At 36.6% G+C, this 17,575-nt stretch overlaps 1 long non-coding RNA gene across 1 annotated transcript; it reads left to right on the top strand.

Moving 5' to 3' along the window:
- The first annotated feature begins 14,019 nt into the window (after window positions 1-14,019).
- On the top strand, window positions 14,020-17,575 carry LOC125674876 (uncharacterized). Its single transcript, XR_008801077.1, has 4 exons — window positions 14,020-14,205; window positions 15,021-15,133; window positions 16,181-16,285; window positions 17,378-17,575. It is a non-coding gene; the product is annotated as an uncharacterized LOC125674876 (long non-coding RNA).

The raw sequence follows: 17,575 nt of genomic DNA, 5'->3' as shown, positions 1-17,575 counted from the left end.
TGGTCGTTATAATTATCTAGTTTGCCGTTACAACCTATCATTGGGTGAAATACTGTCTGACGGGTTTCATACCGATTGTTAGTCTATTCTTGGCACAATGATTTTGACTACGGATAACTCCGTTTACCTGATCTAGATATATGGCCCACGGCAGGTGTGACTCGTCGACAGGGAATGTTTACTCCTCCTGGGCTCCTGATCCCACCTCTGGTATATCCAGGGCACAAGCAATTGCATCGCGTGGGGTCGAATTTACTATTAAAGAGTAAAGGTATATATCTCTTAATATATAGGGTACCCAAGTTAGCCGATTTAAAAACAATAGACCAAATTATATACAAGTCTACTTTGTATTCTAAAATCAAGCGATGCAACTGCCTGTGATCCAGGGGTCCGTGTTTGCCCAACTTTCTATTTTGTATTGCTTACAGGAGTTACGAGATTGATCACTGTTCGTTATATTTCCCTTTTAACCAACAGCCTATCTTGTATTGTAATAAAATTTTATAAGGTCTGGCACAAACCTCTGTTTAAAATTTAAGGTCCAATTTGATGGTCAAACATCCAAATCAATGGCTTTATTTTCCGACTAAATCCGTGCATTTTCGTTTACACCTGTTGTCGAACATGACGCATAATGTCGACTGGATGAATGAATTTATACAGTTACAAAAGTGCGCAAACTACATATATATTTTCATTTACCTATTGGGTGTGCATGTACAGTATGAAGCAATATATATTCGTACCAATTCGCGACGAAAGTAGGTCAACATTGTAACTTGTATATTCCATTTCAGAAATTGAATTATTTGAAAATAACTTTACCTAGTACCTTGTAAGATGACCCTTTAAGCGTATTACTTTCGTAACCGTCTCAGAATGGTTCGATAGTCTCTTTACAAACTCTGGTGTTATGTCGGATCGTCTTTGTTCTCCATATCCATCTTGGAGCTTTGTTGTAACAAGGAACCACAGATTTTCAATTATGTTCATATCAGGACTCAGCAGGCACTTCAACATTGAAACAACGTCACTCTCTAACGTTGAATCAACGTTAAATTTTGGTTTCATATGAAAGGTGAAGCAACGTCACATATCAACGTTGCTTTTCAACGTTGAATTTTGGTTTTATATGAAAGGTGAAGCAACGTCACATATCAACGTTGTTTCAACGACATATATTAAAGTCACTTTTCAACGTTGAATAAACGCTGCGTATGAAAGGTGAAGCAATGTCAGGTATCAACATTGCTCTTCAACATTGAATATTGGTTGCATATAACGTTGAAACATCATAAAATTTCGACGTCATTTTAAAGATTGATAGACTGTTAAAACATGTTCATATTTGGTTGAAGCAACATTGTAAACTGGTCAAAAATACATTGACTTTAAACCTTATCATGTGATAAGATATTAAATGATTGAAGAAAACTTCAAAAATTTATCATTGCACTTATATGTTCGAAAATGAACTACTTGATGTCAATGTTTAAATACATTCCCTTAAACTTCCAATCAATGAAATAACTTTTCTGGCAAGATAAGTGAACAGAATTCACAAATACCCTTTGTATTGTGACTGTTAATAATAACATTATTACTTACTCCTGCTTACTCCTCCTAGGCACCTGATCCCACCTCTGGTGTGTCCAGGGGTCCGTGTTTGCCCAACTATCTATTTTGTATTGCTTGTAGGAATTATGAGATTGATCACTGTTCGTTATCGTCACCTTGCATTACACAAAATTGAGATCAATGGCAATTACATTTATTCAAGAATTAATCATGATAAAACGACATACCGATATCTGTAACAAAAGCAACTTTCACACTGCAAAATATGTCCTTATTAAAAGCAAAATAAACCATGATTTGTCCAAAAGTGAACCATAAGCCACAAGTCCACACAACTGATTGGTTATTGCTGTTCTCGTGAAGATTTTTATAAGATACATCTACAAAAACGTTGAAATGGACAAATAGTTCACAAGAAACATTTTCTCCAAAAGAAGTTTTCCTTCATCCCAATCTTCTAGAATTGCAGCTGTAAAAAAGATAAAATCTCTGAGACATTTGAATTCCAATGTTTATCTACATGATTTATGGTACTGCTGTAAGTCAAACTTTATTTCATATTTGGCTAAACCTTCGCAAGGAAGGCAAATTGCAATATAATCAAGTTTTCATTTATATATATTAAAATAATAAATTCACATAATAAAGTGTCCTTGAATACATGTACGTTTTACGATTAAATATGCATCTAACTAACGAAAGGGGAAGGTAACGAACAGTGATCTATCTCATACCCCCTATAAGCAATACAAAATAGAGAATTGGGCAAACATTTACCCCTGGATATACCAGAAGTGGAATCAGGTGTCTAGGAGGAGTAAGCATCCCCTGTCGACCGGTCACACCGGCTGTGAGCCCTATATTCTTGATCAGGCAAACAGAGTTATCCGTAGTCAAAATAGTGTGCCAAGAACGGCCAAACAATCAAGCAGATTACAGGCCAAATATTTCTTAATAAACCCATTTCTGATCAAGATACATGATATTCAAATGAAAATTATTCAAACGTGTTCCACATATACAGATATTCTTTAATATTTTATCATATATTCATTTACCATCACTCCTTTCCTCTTCCACCTCCACCAATACGTCCAGGTGCGTACTTTAGAAAACGTCCCATTTCATCATATATCATTGTTTCTGTGGTATCACGGTGGCTCTGAATGACGCTCTCTTAAAATTGTATCATATGAAATAAATTAAACACAATATTTCAAATGGTTGTACAATAAATTGATTTAGTAGGTACCTACTTCATTTTTATGAACAGTAAGATGTTTCACTGACTATGCTGAGCTTTATAAAATTTGATTTTAATTATAACCATGTGTACCTTTGATCAGTTTGCATACATTTGTAGAAACAAATGCAAATTTCCCCTTTTCCCCCTTCATGTTCATGTTCGCCATAAGTGCATTTGTCATGCATTTACAAAAAAGAATGAATAATAATAAATTAAATGAGCCACGAAATAAATAATCTCAAATTAGTATGTGCTTATGCAATAAGAATTTGGTAGGGATTATAAATAAATTGGCATTTTTGTTTAACAATTTAATTCTCTATCCTTTCACATGCACTTTTATACCAACTTTTTCATAGCATTTTTGACATGGTCTTCTGCAGTCATTCCTCCAATTGTCCTCATTCTTGCTTTCTAAAACCAAACATTCGTATATTCTGTTGAAATTATTCAAATTCAAAGGAAGTTTAGCATGAAAATTTTCTTTTATTCCTTTCGATTTAGTTTACGATTGCCACAGAAAATTGAAACAATAAAAGGTTCAAAGTCCTGAACACTACATAAAATAGGCCATAGTTGTTCATTTGTTGATTTAAAGAGAGGAGGACCATCAATGTTGAAAGTTAGCTGAAGTTGCTTACTTATACCTGTGTCACATTACACTGCGATTAAGTATCCGACTAGGTAGCGGGTTCTGAGCGGCCTGAGAATGCCAAAATCTGAAAAGTGTCCGGCCGGGGACCATGCGGTGAGAACACGCCATTCAGGGCCCGTATACCCCACCGGCAGCTTTTAGCGCGGAGTTAAATCCTGGCGATGTCAACCCCATCGTAAGATAACGCTCACGTGCTTCAGCGAGTTGTAGACGTAGGAACGGCAGTCTCAGATGCCTCGGAGGATTGGCCATGTCGATGTTGATGGCAACAGCGTCGATGATGATGTTGGAGATGATGACGATGACGATAAGTATATATACACCAGTTTGCAATTGCCTTAATTGCACTTAACACGCATGAAAAGGCAAAGGTCACCGAACGATACCCGGATGTTCTCAGAACGGACATCGTCCGGGCTTCATCCGATACCCCTCAGGTGTCCGAGCGGTGACCGCACGGGGGTACCTAGTCCGTACGATGTCCGTATGGGTACCGGACGTACCCCTCCCGGTTACCTACCGATAACCTTACGGATATCGGGCGGCCACCAACACCATCATTCCATACGCTCCCCGCCCGGTAAACATACGGCTGCCTTCCTTGTCCCGCCCGAGGTGCGGGCGGTATATGAGGAGAGCTAATCACCCGGCAGACTTGGAAATGTGTCCCTACGGTGTTAGATCTTGACAGGTCCCCCACCGATACCTATACCTCGCCCGGTACCCGCTAGTAATGTGACACAGGCATAACTTTTTTTTTTAAATCCTCATTTTGAAGAATCAACTTCGAAATGCCACTTTTCAATCCCATATACAAATACTTCCCTCCACATTTTTCTACAACTTCTACTGTTCTTGGTGTTTTTGAAAGTGTTCTTGCATCTTTAGGAAGTTGGAGACCTTGTTTTCTTAATATGACAAGCAACTCATTCGCTGCAGACCTTGTGCACTTGTTTCTTGTTACCCAAGCTGCAAGATCTGCTTCCAGTTCCTGTGATGGATCCCGAGAGGCACTTTCATCACTTTTCTCAAAAGTATAATTCAAACTCCCATCATCACTCTCCGAGAAAATGGGTTCATCATCAGATGTACACAAACATTCATCAGCATTTAGATTCTGTTGAGCAACATCATCTGTTGAGAGATTTCTCCTGTACACTTCTCCAACATGTCCTTCAGCTTCCAGTTCAGGAGCTACATTAGAACTGGAATCATCATCACTTGATTTTGCCATGCATTCTGCCTCTGCTCGATACCGACGCCATTTTCTTATATATGACATTCTTACGACCTACACAAAAAATTGAACCCCCCCCCAAAATCTGATGAATCATGCACTTTATCATAATGAACAAGCAAATGTATGTACCGGCCCTGGTGATAGAAGTTTAAATATACAATTGTATTACTTAATACGCAAGATCGTAAATACCGAGTTAGCGGAACTCTCTTGTAAAGAAGTCCGGAAAAGCGTGTCTATCTTGGGCATTTTTTTGTTTATTCAAACATGGCATCGGAAGACGATTTAACCTGTGCATTCCACAATTAAAAGCATTTTTAAATGAAAGGTGTGTGAAACGTCTGGATACAGGAAAAATGAATTGAATTTGGCTCGTGAAGCTATATGTTTTGACGCAAGCTGTTCTCAGCTTTGGGAATTTCCTGGCTGACAGCAGTGGGAAAAAATCCACATAATTTCCATTAAAATCTATCATTTGTGGATATTTATGCGTATTAGGTTTCTTTCTTCAATCATTACTACAGTCTACTGCAATGCAATGATAGTACACCATTGTTAAAATCAGGTGAATCGATTACGACCTAAGTTGCAAAACTGGTATTATTTACCAACATGCCCAAATTCTCGCATACTCTGGGTCTCGTGAGACTTTGAAAGGGGAAAGTAAAATTTAAAACCAAGACGGAAAAAGTAGTCGCGATCTTGCGTATTCATGTGCATTACATAGTCAACGTAAATTACAGGTATATCGCATTTATTTTTTAAAAGATGAACTAGCAACGCTAATAATATTACTTAGAAATTTTTTCATAATAGTGGGATCAAACCTAACACAGACCCCCCCCCCCCCCCCCCCCCCAACACAAAAATATTTAATGATTTTGTCTATGTATTATTTAGAGAAGCCCCGGCATGGTATGCAACTTTGTTGTACAAAATGACAAGATATCTACAAACTTGTTGATTTTGCTACGTTTGTATATATACTTAAAAAATATAAATTATGATTTTCATGGTGGGGTTGCCCTCCGGCAAGCAAACTTTTAAAAAAAAAAGGGGGGGGGGTTCGTACTTCCCGAACAATTCTTAGGTCATGTAAGCTTATACGTGTAAGATTGTACATTCTTACCATTTGCAATGCTACTATAAGAAAAAATTCATAGGTCAGTAACCCAAATATATCTTTATTTGTATGTGGAAATAATGAAAAATGAATGCTGTCAAAAAAAGACCCCCATCCCCCGAATTCTATGTCTGTACATCTAGTGCCTGCCTGATATCTTTTCATTCTCCATGCCTTATAATCGTTTTCATCAACATTCCTTGGAAAGAGTACAAGTTTTGGAGATAAGAGCAAATAGAAAATGGGGCAATAAAACCACATGGTGTCATCATTCACATCCTCATGCACGGACAGAGCAGCCATCGCTTATCTTTACATGTAACTGTGCTTCCCCTAAATTGTCGATTTTCTCGGCATGAATTTTGTATGTTAGGCTTTGTTCATGAAAAGAATCCAACATCGATGGCAAAGGGGTAATAAATCATTTACCCAGCTGAGCCACAATCCTATCTAAATGTAGGCCTATATAGACCCTATGCGTCGTGCAAAACTACTTGGATTTGATGCGTTTATAAGCTTAACAAATCCTCGCAAATAAAAAAAAACACCAAAAAAAAACCCCTCAAAACCACCACTCACACACAAAAAACTGGTGTCATCAATTGCAACCCTTTAATTTCGTCCCCAAACACTTTGTTCGCACCCCCTCGCCTTAGCACTGAGCATATAGCTCTATAGATGGAGTATATACATATGTACATATAATTTAGCATTAACAAGTAGGCCTAACAGTATGTACTATTTCATGATAAATTTTATATAAAGTTTGGAAATATAAAGAACTGTTAATTACCTTAATTAAATATATCCTCGATCACTGCTTGACTGCTAATTAATGATATCACAATTCTTTCTTTCTTTCTGCAACACGTTTCTTGCACCTTTTTCTCTTCAACCGCCAAACTTTGCGCATGCGGACGTTTAAAAATCTCAGCACCCAGAAGGGATTACATGATTTTGTGAACATACGGAAATATTTAGGGCCGGCAGCAGTATTTTTTTTAGTTTCATTGTTATAAAAAATTAATAATTTGTTATAAACAGATTCATATGATTTGTTGTGTAAAATTATATATATAATCATTAATCTGAATTTAAGAAATTATCAATTTGTAATATAACAAATCATCATGCAATATGTTACAACAAATTATCAATCTGTTATAAAACAAATCAATTATTCATAAATTTGAAGCCCTTCACAGGTATTGGTGACATGTCAATTTGAATGAAATATCATCCCGTTAAACAATACAAAATCAATCATATATAGACCCTATATATAACACATTATCAATTTGTTATCTCAATGCTAACTTGTTATAACAGATTATCAATTTGTTATTTCAAATTATCAATGAATGTGTTTATAACAAATCATCAATTTGTAATTTGATTAATTATTTAGATATTTCAAATTATCAATTCGCTATAACAAATTATTAAATATTGTTATTTCAAATTAGTAACAAGAGGCCCAAAGACCTTAACGGTCACGTGAGCATTAGTTGAAAGTATCGCTATGAAATGGATATTAATTTTCCTGGTTGCATATCTACGCAAAATTCTATTTTTATTGTATTAATCTAGCTTTTGCAGTTTAATTACCTAGCTTAGACTCCGGTGACCGCTAAAGCCCGTGAAAGTTACTCATGTAAATTATTGTAACTTATGAAAAATTAAGCCTTCAGGTACTAGCTATATGCTAAATCTGGTATTGTGCACACAACTTTCAGTTTGTAGGAAACCCACTTTAAAAAAGTGTGCATGTTTTTGATTGAAAAAGTTTTGGTACTGGTGATAATTCATCTTTTTCTTTAAAAATATTGATCAACAATTTAACCTTATACTTGCAATCTTTGAGATAAAAATATATTTAGTCTTTTATTAAGCCCCTTTCACACATTCACGGATCAGTAGCCGGTCGACGCCCGATGCAAAATTCTAGTCATCCGGGGTGATCCGACATCTTTGGGTTCTGTGACGTAATGCCGATGTCAACACTATCGATGCGGAAACGGAAACGGCAGTTTTTCTGCGGACTTTACACGGTTACTTCGGTGGCTACACGGACTTCTCGGTTGATACACGGACCTCTCGGTTGATACACGGTACCTACACGGATCCACAGGCAATTGCATTGCTTGGGGTCGAATTTACTATATAAATAGTACGCTTTAACAGTAAATTCGCCCCCAAGCGATGCTATTGCCTGTGCACGGATCAATGCGGAGGATTTTTTTTCCGGGATAAAAATTCAACGTTTAATTCTTTTCACAGTTTGGCTTGGCCAAGCCGGATTGTCTTGGACGCCGCCGAATGCATACACGGTTTGTACACGATGATGGCGGATTGGCACGGACTATCACGGATTGACAATCCGGCGTTTCATCCGTGAATGTGTGAAAGGGGCTTACAATTAAAAGAAAATTTCGCGAGATGGCTGAGATCAAAAGTTGGTAAAGCATGCATATATGTATATACATATTATATATATACATCCCCTTCTTAACCTGATCATGGTTAATTTGAATTAAAGAATATTTAGCAAATTCCTTTATTTGGCTCTCCGTATAATTTCAAAGTTTTTCATCACCTTTTTCAATTTCCTGAACTCTATTGTTTTACCTCCTTTTTATTTCTTATTATCATATCATTATGAATTATATTATGATTATTGCATGTCAAGCATATATGTTACAGGGAACAAGCAACTTTAGGGAATACGCAAAATCCCTGAAATTCTCAGGGATTAAGCATAATCTCTTATTTCAATCAGGGAGTAAGCTTATTCTCTAAAACTTCCAGGGATCTAGCTTATTCCTTACAATGTTAGGACATTTTTTTTTCTTTTGCTTATTCCCTGAAATAAATTCAAACATTAATTTGATCTGAATAACAATGATTGATAAATACTTCAAAGGGTATTGATAACAAAATAACTAACACACATCAGAACAGTTCACCAAGTCCTATTCTGATCAGCATTTCAGATTAATATTATTCCTTTACATGTAGTTATACACATGACATTCGTCATATATTTCCGAGTAAGCAAATCAAAACTAGACACACACATTGAGAGAAAAAACATATTCATTTATATGAATATTTGTAAAATAGATACCGAGAATTCAATATAAATATGTTATAAACGAAGAAATGTTAAGATCATTTGATAAAGTAGTAAAACAAACAGATATTGTGATACTCAGACCTACACATGCGTATTTAATTTAATAGTTTATTATCATTTCCTTTCACGATGAATGCAATACAAAACCACTGAGCCATGCAATACCCGTGTACGATAGTTTGAAATCGAACAAATATACCTTGACTTACGTACATGTACTCATGTCAAGGTCTTTAATAACAATAATTGAACAATCGTTTTTCCGACACAAATCAAACCGATCTGAATTTAATTTGTGAGTTGTGCGGATTAGTGTACTATCATGAGTAAGAGGAGGAACCCAAATTGTTCAACTGGGGAAAATTCAAGTTCTACTACATGAGGTAGAAAAAATGACGGAGGCTATGAAAACCGCGAAATTCTGTACTTCCTCACAATTAAGTAATCTTGCGGGTTATTATTAACAAAAATATTTTTCACGGTTTCTGCGAGCTTTTCGCTTCAATTTCGCGGCTGTCGCCACGTTTATACAAACGAAGGATGGTATTTTAGCTAGGACAGGTGCTATGCTGTCCTAGGATGAACTTACATGTATGGCGAGCCCTAAATTTAGAAAAGCTTCGAGAAAGTGACTTCCCAGTTAGGAATAGGATGTGTAGACATACTAAGGACGCGTATTAGTCTTAAGGTAGCTTCGTGAAATGCCTGCTGCAGGATTTTAAGGGGGGAGGGGTACCCGAAAAACGAAAATTGTCTCCAGTGGGAAAATTGGTAAGGCCATGCCAATTTGTAATCTAGTTCGTCGGATTCGCCGCTTCTATTTGTAACAAATCCAAATTATAATATTATCAAAAAATAATATCCGCCCGCGTGTTCAAAAATATCCGTAAATATTTTTTTTAGTTTTTACAACAAGCGCACAAATAACCTTGATGTATATGCTGACAAAAGACAGAACCCCGGCCCTCGAGAAATTTCCTAACAATGTAATACGGTTAAGTTATTCATGATGTCTATCTTAATATGTACGATACTTCATAACACTGGATTGGAAGTTGTTCCTTATGCTGGAATCGAACTGGAAGCCGATGAAACTTTTGAAGCGCTATTCGATGCCACTATTTAGAGAATATTGATAGCATATGATTGATTGTTTGATTAGCCTATATATTGACTGAAGTCTCTCTTGAGAATATTTCACTCACATGAAGACGTTACCATTGCCGGTGAAGGGCTGCAAAATTTAGGCCTACGCTCAGCGCTTATGGCACTGAGGGGAGATCTCTATCGTGCTAAACCTGCTGTGACAAGGATCTCAGTTTTTGCAGTACTATCTGAAGGACCGCCCCATTTATTCTTCTCTTACAACAAGCAAGGGGTACTGATCGATGGCTATTTTAAACCGGACCGACAGTTAACGACAAATTCACAAAAGGTTTGGTGATGTCATATCAAATTCAAGAAAATGCTCAAAGCGATGGAATGGATATTGTATTTGCAATGAATGTCAAAACTGGATGTGTCCATAGCAATATGCATATCTCTGAATCGAAAGTTTGTAGAAATGAAACTTAAATAAAATGCTTCAAAAAGACCTTATCAGTTAATGTTGCAAAGCACATTTTATATTGTAAACTATATCAACAAAGTTGAAAAATATTAAGTTTATGTGGTAAACAAATGATATCTGATGATTTTAGATCTTTATTTTTAGGCGCCCGCTTTTTGAAATCACACTTAATTCAATTAAAAATATTAATATTTCTTGTATTCGCTCGCCTCATAATTTTTATCTCCAAAATTAAAAATAATATTTGTAAAATAATTTCGCCCTCTCGCCTCACTTTTTTTGTTTGAAAATCCGAAGAACTATTTTACAAATTGGTGTGGCCTAAGGTTAAGTAATTAAATGTATAAAAAAAAAAAAAAAAAAAAAAGAATTTTATGTCGGGGTGTCCGACAATAGACACGTCTTCTCTATCGCCATGTTGAAAAGATTGGAAAAACCATTTAACAAATATGCAATATACTCTACACCTTCCTTTGTATGCTACAAAGCTTATAAAGAAAAAGAAATCATAATATTGTTTCCGTACATTACACTGAAACAAATGAAAAGCAATTATTATATTTGATGGAAATATGTAATATTCATAACATAGCCTCGTGTCATTTCATTATAAAAGCGGAATTATAAATGCATTGCTTAAATTACTTCTCAAAACTATACACCAATCTAGCAATGTGCCCTGCACTTACACGTACGTACAATATTTAATTGTTGCATATGAACAATATAGATTACAAATGTATAACTGAAAAGTCATACCGCTGAAAAGTAATAAAAGAATTTCGAAAAGGAGAAAAAATTCAAGAGAATTACCCATATTCTACGCAATTGGTTGTAAATTAAAGATAATTAAAACACACTAGTGTTTTGGACTCCTGAAACTTAAAGCGTGATAAGTGGTCAGCAACAACATTTGAGTTTACAGGAATGTGTTTTGCTTTGAAAAGGACATTGAAATTGAGACCTGCAAGTACCAGACGGCGCACCAACCTCATAAGGGTTTTATCTTTGCTAGATTGTTTATTAATGATTTCAACAACAGCCATATTGTCAAAAAAAACCACAATATTTTATGATTTCTTAATCAACGTGAAATATCAACGAACATACAACGTTGAAAATATGTTATATCTTCAACGTTGTTTCACCGTTGATAAAACGTTGTGGTTTCGACGTTGAAACAACGGTGAATTATAGTTCGACGTTGCAACCAATATTCAACGTATTCTCAACGTTGAAACAACGTCGCGTGCCTGCTGCGCTGGGCAGCTCATCGTTGTAATGTCGTTGAACTGTGCAATAATCCTGTGTTGAACTCGGACAGCGTACACGTGCATTGCCGCCTTGGACAATATAATGTCCAGTCGGAAAATGACGGGCTAAAACTGGCAACAAATTGTCTCTAAGATTTTCTTAAATCTATCGGCATTTATATTTCCATCCACTGCAGAAATAGTACCGACTCCCTGCCAGGTACATGTAATGCATCCCCAAATCGTAACTTGGTAACATGGTTTGGACTTCCGCGCCTCTACCAAATCCTGTCTCCATCCCTCGTCCCGTTTTCTTAAAACATATACGTGTACATGTATACGAGAATCCTCTCCCACAGCTCTCCCGGACTCATCTCAGAATATAACTTTTGTCCAGAAGTTGTCAACTGTCGGTTTTCTTTTTTCTCGACAATACGATAAGCGCTTTCTCCTGTTAGCTTCTCGCCGGTCGCAGTAGCTCAGTGGTAGAGCGTTCGTGAGTTCAAGCCCCTTTCGTGTCATGGCCACGTCAAACCTAAGACGATAAAATAGGTGCAGTAATTGCCCCTTTGCCAAACGCTCAGCATTTAGAAATGAGAATCATGTTTCTTTGGGATATGACCTTAATAACGGAGGTCCCGTGTCACGGCGGGTGTTGGCACGATAAAGACCCCTCACTGTTAAGCATAGGTCTGTGTTACTGCTCCTACAGCTGGTGAGGTCTAAATTGTCGACGGGATGCTAAACAAACAGTCAATCAATCCTGTTAACTTCTCGAATCACTAGTTTTTTCTTCGCAACCCGTCTCAAACATCCGTGTTTGTGCAAATGTAATTGTACAGTTGGATTAGATATCGGTCGTTCTTAATTTTTATCCGTAATTCCCTGTACACTTTCTCTTCTGTTAGTTTTTACAGGCCTTTCTAACTGTCGATAGTCTCGGGCTGGCACGATAGGTTTTTTGCCTCGTCGCGGGATGTTTTGTATGGATCCTCGACGTTTTACACGCTTCTTAAAACTTGCGATTGCAGTCCTGGACATATCGAATGTTTCCGACAGATAGCTGATAATTTTCCCTTCTTGAAATAATTTCTAAGCGATTTCTTTTCTCTTATTGCTCAACGCCTTCACTTTGCGTCCAATCTTGCTTCCACCGGTTCAGATTTGCTTACATAGCATAAATAACTACCGAAATTTCTATTCTATTCATAAACTACTTTATTTTCCTATAAAGATATTGGTCGAAGCGCGAATTATGTAAACACGCCGCCATTTAGCATATGGCATCATAAGTTGTAAAAACCTTTTTTCAAGAAAAATGCTTTAATTTAAGATTACAAAAAAGCAGTAAGTTATGAGAAATATTTGTTTTAGTAGTATCCATTTTTAAAATATACACCACTTAAAAATAAGATTAATTTATTCATATTTTAATTGGTCCTGGAATTCATTGCATTATATTTAATTTTCAAAGTATTGTTCAATAACTAGTGAGCGTGGCATTACAAAAACTTAAAATGTAAACCACGTATCCCATAATTCAACTCGTTCTTGCTCAGTTTCCATGGCTTTGATCTCGGTTTCTGTCTCAAGTCGGTAGCTCAATGGTAGAGCATTCGTTTCGTGACCGAGAAGTCGTGAGTTCGAGCCCCGCTCATGCCATGGCTGCGTCAAAGCTAACACACTAAAATAAGTAGTGATTGTTCCTTTGTCAAACGCTCGGCATTTGCAAGAATCACGGACAGGTCTTTTGGATATAACCTTAACAACGCAAGTCCCGTGTCGCAACAGCTGGTGTTGGCATGTTAAAGAACCCTCACTGCTACAGCGTTAAGCATAGATCTAAATTTGTGGTACTTGACGTCTCAATGCGAGTGACAAATTCTCGACGGAACGTAAAACAGACCATGGGAAATTTCTGCACATTGATTAAGTAGCCACATGTGTATATCTGTGTGCCAATGATAGTATGGTGGGTACCGTTGACTGCATGATCACAATCATATACTAACTTTCGTCGTTTAGATATTTTCACATAAATGAAACGTAATTACATGTAATTCAATCAAATTTTCTCTTAATAAAGATACGAGACTTTAAAATGGACAAAGTTTAGCGAAATATTTATTGTTTTCGAAAATCGTCGTTGAAAGAGTTTCAGTTGTTTGCCAAGATTTCAAACTTCTCCCATTATCCAATGTATTCTGGTGTACATACATCTGTCTCGTGAACTTAGTGGAAATCGGTCAGAAGAAGAGCACAAAGTAGGAACAGGCCCTGATAAGCCACGTCAGATAAGATCATACGAAATAGTACATAGGTCTTGGCGAAGCACGATTCACATTTTAGATCGGAGAAAATGATGCTGAAGGTTTGTTTATACCTCTCCTGTGTTTCTTTGGTAAGTAAAATACACGATAATGAAAAGCTAATAGACTGTGTTACCATCATCATGTCACATAAATACACCGATTAAGACTACCTGGGAAAACCTACACGTTACGGTTTAAGACTTGAAAACAAAGAATATTTCATATTAGAAAATGTGAATAAAAATATATATCACGTGATTTGCTTTCATACCTATACCATGGGTTGACAAGTTTTTAGATTTCGAAGATATGGATTGTGTCACTGAAAGAGAAAATGGGATACCAATAACATAAATTGATCTGCATTGAAAGGTAGATATTTGATATAAAACAACGAAATTTATAATGTGTATTTCTAAATAAGAATGAAAACAAATCAATGCATATATTGGGAAATATTTCGTGCTGAAACTGTTTTGAGTCTGCTAAATTGCTGGACAAAAAAGAATGGTATGATTGTTCTAAAAAAAAAAAAAATGCGTCCTTAAATATATAATGGTCCCAAAATGAAGGCATTACGTTGATATACATGTACATTTGTATATACTATTACAGTTGAAATTCAGCAATCTCTCCTTACTTCAAAGAAGTGAAAATCATCTACTAAACATAATGACAAACCGGAGGACTTCAGCTTCTCCATCGTCAACTTACTATATTTATAAATATTTCATTATCACTTACATACGATGTTTATGTCGTTCAAATGATTCGACATGTGACATTCGGGCTTTTCTTACCTCTGCAGGCGTTGTTACGTACTACGTGACATTCGGAGCTATTTTGACTTCTGCAGGCGTTGTTATGTATTACGTGACATTCGGGGTTTCTCTTACTTCTACAGGCGTTGGCTGCAACGACAATGCACCCACATAATCATCATTCCACACAGGAACGCACCCCACGCATGAGCCATCAGTATTCGAGTCCTTCTCTTTCTACTATGATTATCATACGGTATGTATTAATTCTTCATAAATATCTTAAATTGATAGTTCCAAAATATAGAAGCCATAATTAACTAGGCCATTGAACGATAAAGATGTTTTGTTTTTAAATAACATGCAAATAATAGAAAATCTTCACTTTGTAAAATACTCAAGCGATTCATAATCATAACATAATTTCAAACAACGGTTCAAAAATGCTTCGCATTATTGGTTTTAGAATATGTTTGTAAAATCAGAAATTGTTAAAGACCGATGCTGTATCGGTTCGGGAGGGAATCGCATGCTACTACCATTCCAATAACATCCACTTTGTTTTATCAAATTTCACTCACTGATTGGCCGTATGGTTTCAATAAAATGACTTCGCTATGCCATGCTTTCAATATGATTGGTGACGGGGATCCGGGTTAGAATAGGTCTTCAGTACCCGTTGCTTGTCGCAAGAGGCAACTAAATGGGTGGTCCTTCGGATGAAACCACAAAAACCGAGGTCCCGTGTCACAGCAGGTGACACGACAAATATCCCTCCCTGCTCAAAGGCCGTAAGCACCGAGCATAGGCCTAAATTTTGCAGCCCTTCGCTGGCAATAGTGACGTCTCCATATGAGTGAAAGATTCACGATAGGACAACTTCGATAACTACTTTGAGATTTCCCTATATGCATGGAGTAAAAAACGGTTACTTTTTAATTAAAAGATATATTCCATGACTGAATCATGCAGTAGATTTTCAAGTTTCTCGTTCGATATAACGTGGCAAAGAGACGTGTTTCATACCGATTGTTACGCCGTTCTTGGCACACTGATTTTGACTACGGATTACTACGTGTACCTGATCAAAGTGTAAGGCTCACGACGGGTGTGACCGGTCGAAAGGGGATGCTTACTCCTCCTAGGTACCTGATCCCACCTCTGGTGTATCCAGGGTCCGTGTTTGCCCAACTCTCGGTATTCCTTACAGGAGTTATATCATTTATCACTGGTAGTTATCTTCACGTGAAACTTAAAATCTAAAACCTCCACTTGAGAAAGGGTTACATGACTATTTTTACAGCATATCCTGCTAGTCAGAGCATCCAAACATAAGTGCTACATCTATCAGACGAGCGCACAGCAACAGCTAGATGTTCATTCATCACATGGACTCCATACGATTGAGGTGGGTAACACAAACTGCCTTCCTACAAATGACTCAATACGTTTAATAAAATGCAGGACATATTTGAATACATAATTGAAAGAAGCATATGTGATAGAAATGAACACTGGGAAATATTTAATATGGAAAAACATGACTGGTGGATTTTACTTTACATGAATTAATAGGTCATCTGAAAAGCACTTGTTCTAACTCCTATCAAGTCCTCATAGTTGATGACTAATTACCGTTTATGCTCCAGAGTGTTCTTCAGATTTTCCATTATCTTATAGTTTGTTGTATTTCATTGGGCATCGTCTCAAGCCACGGTCCGGAGTCCGCACATAGCCAGATGGGAGAGGATCGTACATATTGGCCGCGGTTTGCGACGATGTTCATTGGGGGGGGGGGGGGGGGGGGACATAATTAGCCAAATTCCATTGTTGAGTGACTGGTCGTTAAGTCCTTCATGATAGATGTACGTTATTCTTAGAAATCATAATGGTTTGAAAATTGGAGCAAAGTACACAATTGAAAGAAATTTGACACAATACTACTTAAAATGAATAGGGTGTTTTGTATTGAGTTCTACGTTTCTTGTTCTTAAGGGATATATTCAAATGTTTTCTCGGTACACATAACCACAATATCCAAAATTATTGGGTGTTGCGAAAACACGGAACGGAAAATGAAGAAGAATTAGAATGATTAATGTAGCTAAGATAACACCAAATATATGACTAAAATACTTTGTTATGATTCAAATCAAAATTTTGGGAATTTGTTTTCTAGCGGTAAAACAATTTTATCTTGCTTACCTTGTTCATGATAAACTTTTTATTTTGCAAAATGCTGACCTCATAACATCATTGCATACAATATTTTCCGTTCCGCTTCGCGTTTTAGCAACACCCAAAATTGTTAAGATATACACTGTTCTTTTTAAATTTTCTTCAGAATCAAACATCCTTTGACAGTAAAAATTAATTTGACTAAAAGAACTACCCCATGTCTCGAAACATTAGAATACTACTTATTTGAACAAACGATGTATCGGTGGATTTGAATATATACACTGTTAATGATGGATTTCACTTCCGATTTCTCTTTTAGAAAAATGTAATTGACATCATCGACTCCAACGCCCCTATGACGACTCTCACACAGGATGATTTGGTTGCCATGAGTACCATACTGGGGAAAAAGTGTGTGCATAATGCAATTTATCAGATCAACTAGGTTGTCCCGAATTAAAGGCATCCATTACACTGACGTGTTAGAAATAGTTGTGGAATAAAAAGGCGCGATGTT

This window comes from Ostrea edulis, chromosome 3, assembly GCF_947568905.1.
Source record: "Ostrea edulis chromosome 3, xbOstEdul1.1, whole genome shotgun sequence".
In the NCBI taxonomy this organism is placed as follows: domain Eukaryota; kingdom Metazoa; phylum Mollusca; class Bivalvia; order Ostreida; family Ostreidae; genus Ostrea; species Ostrea edulis.
This window is presented reverse-complemented; position numbering and strand designations above follow the sequence as displayed.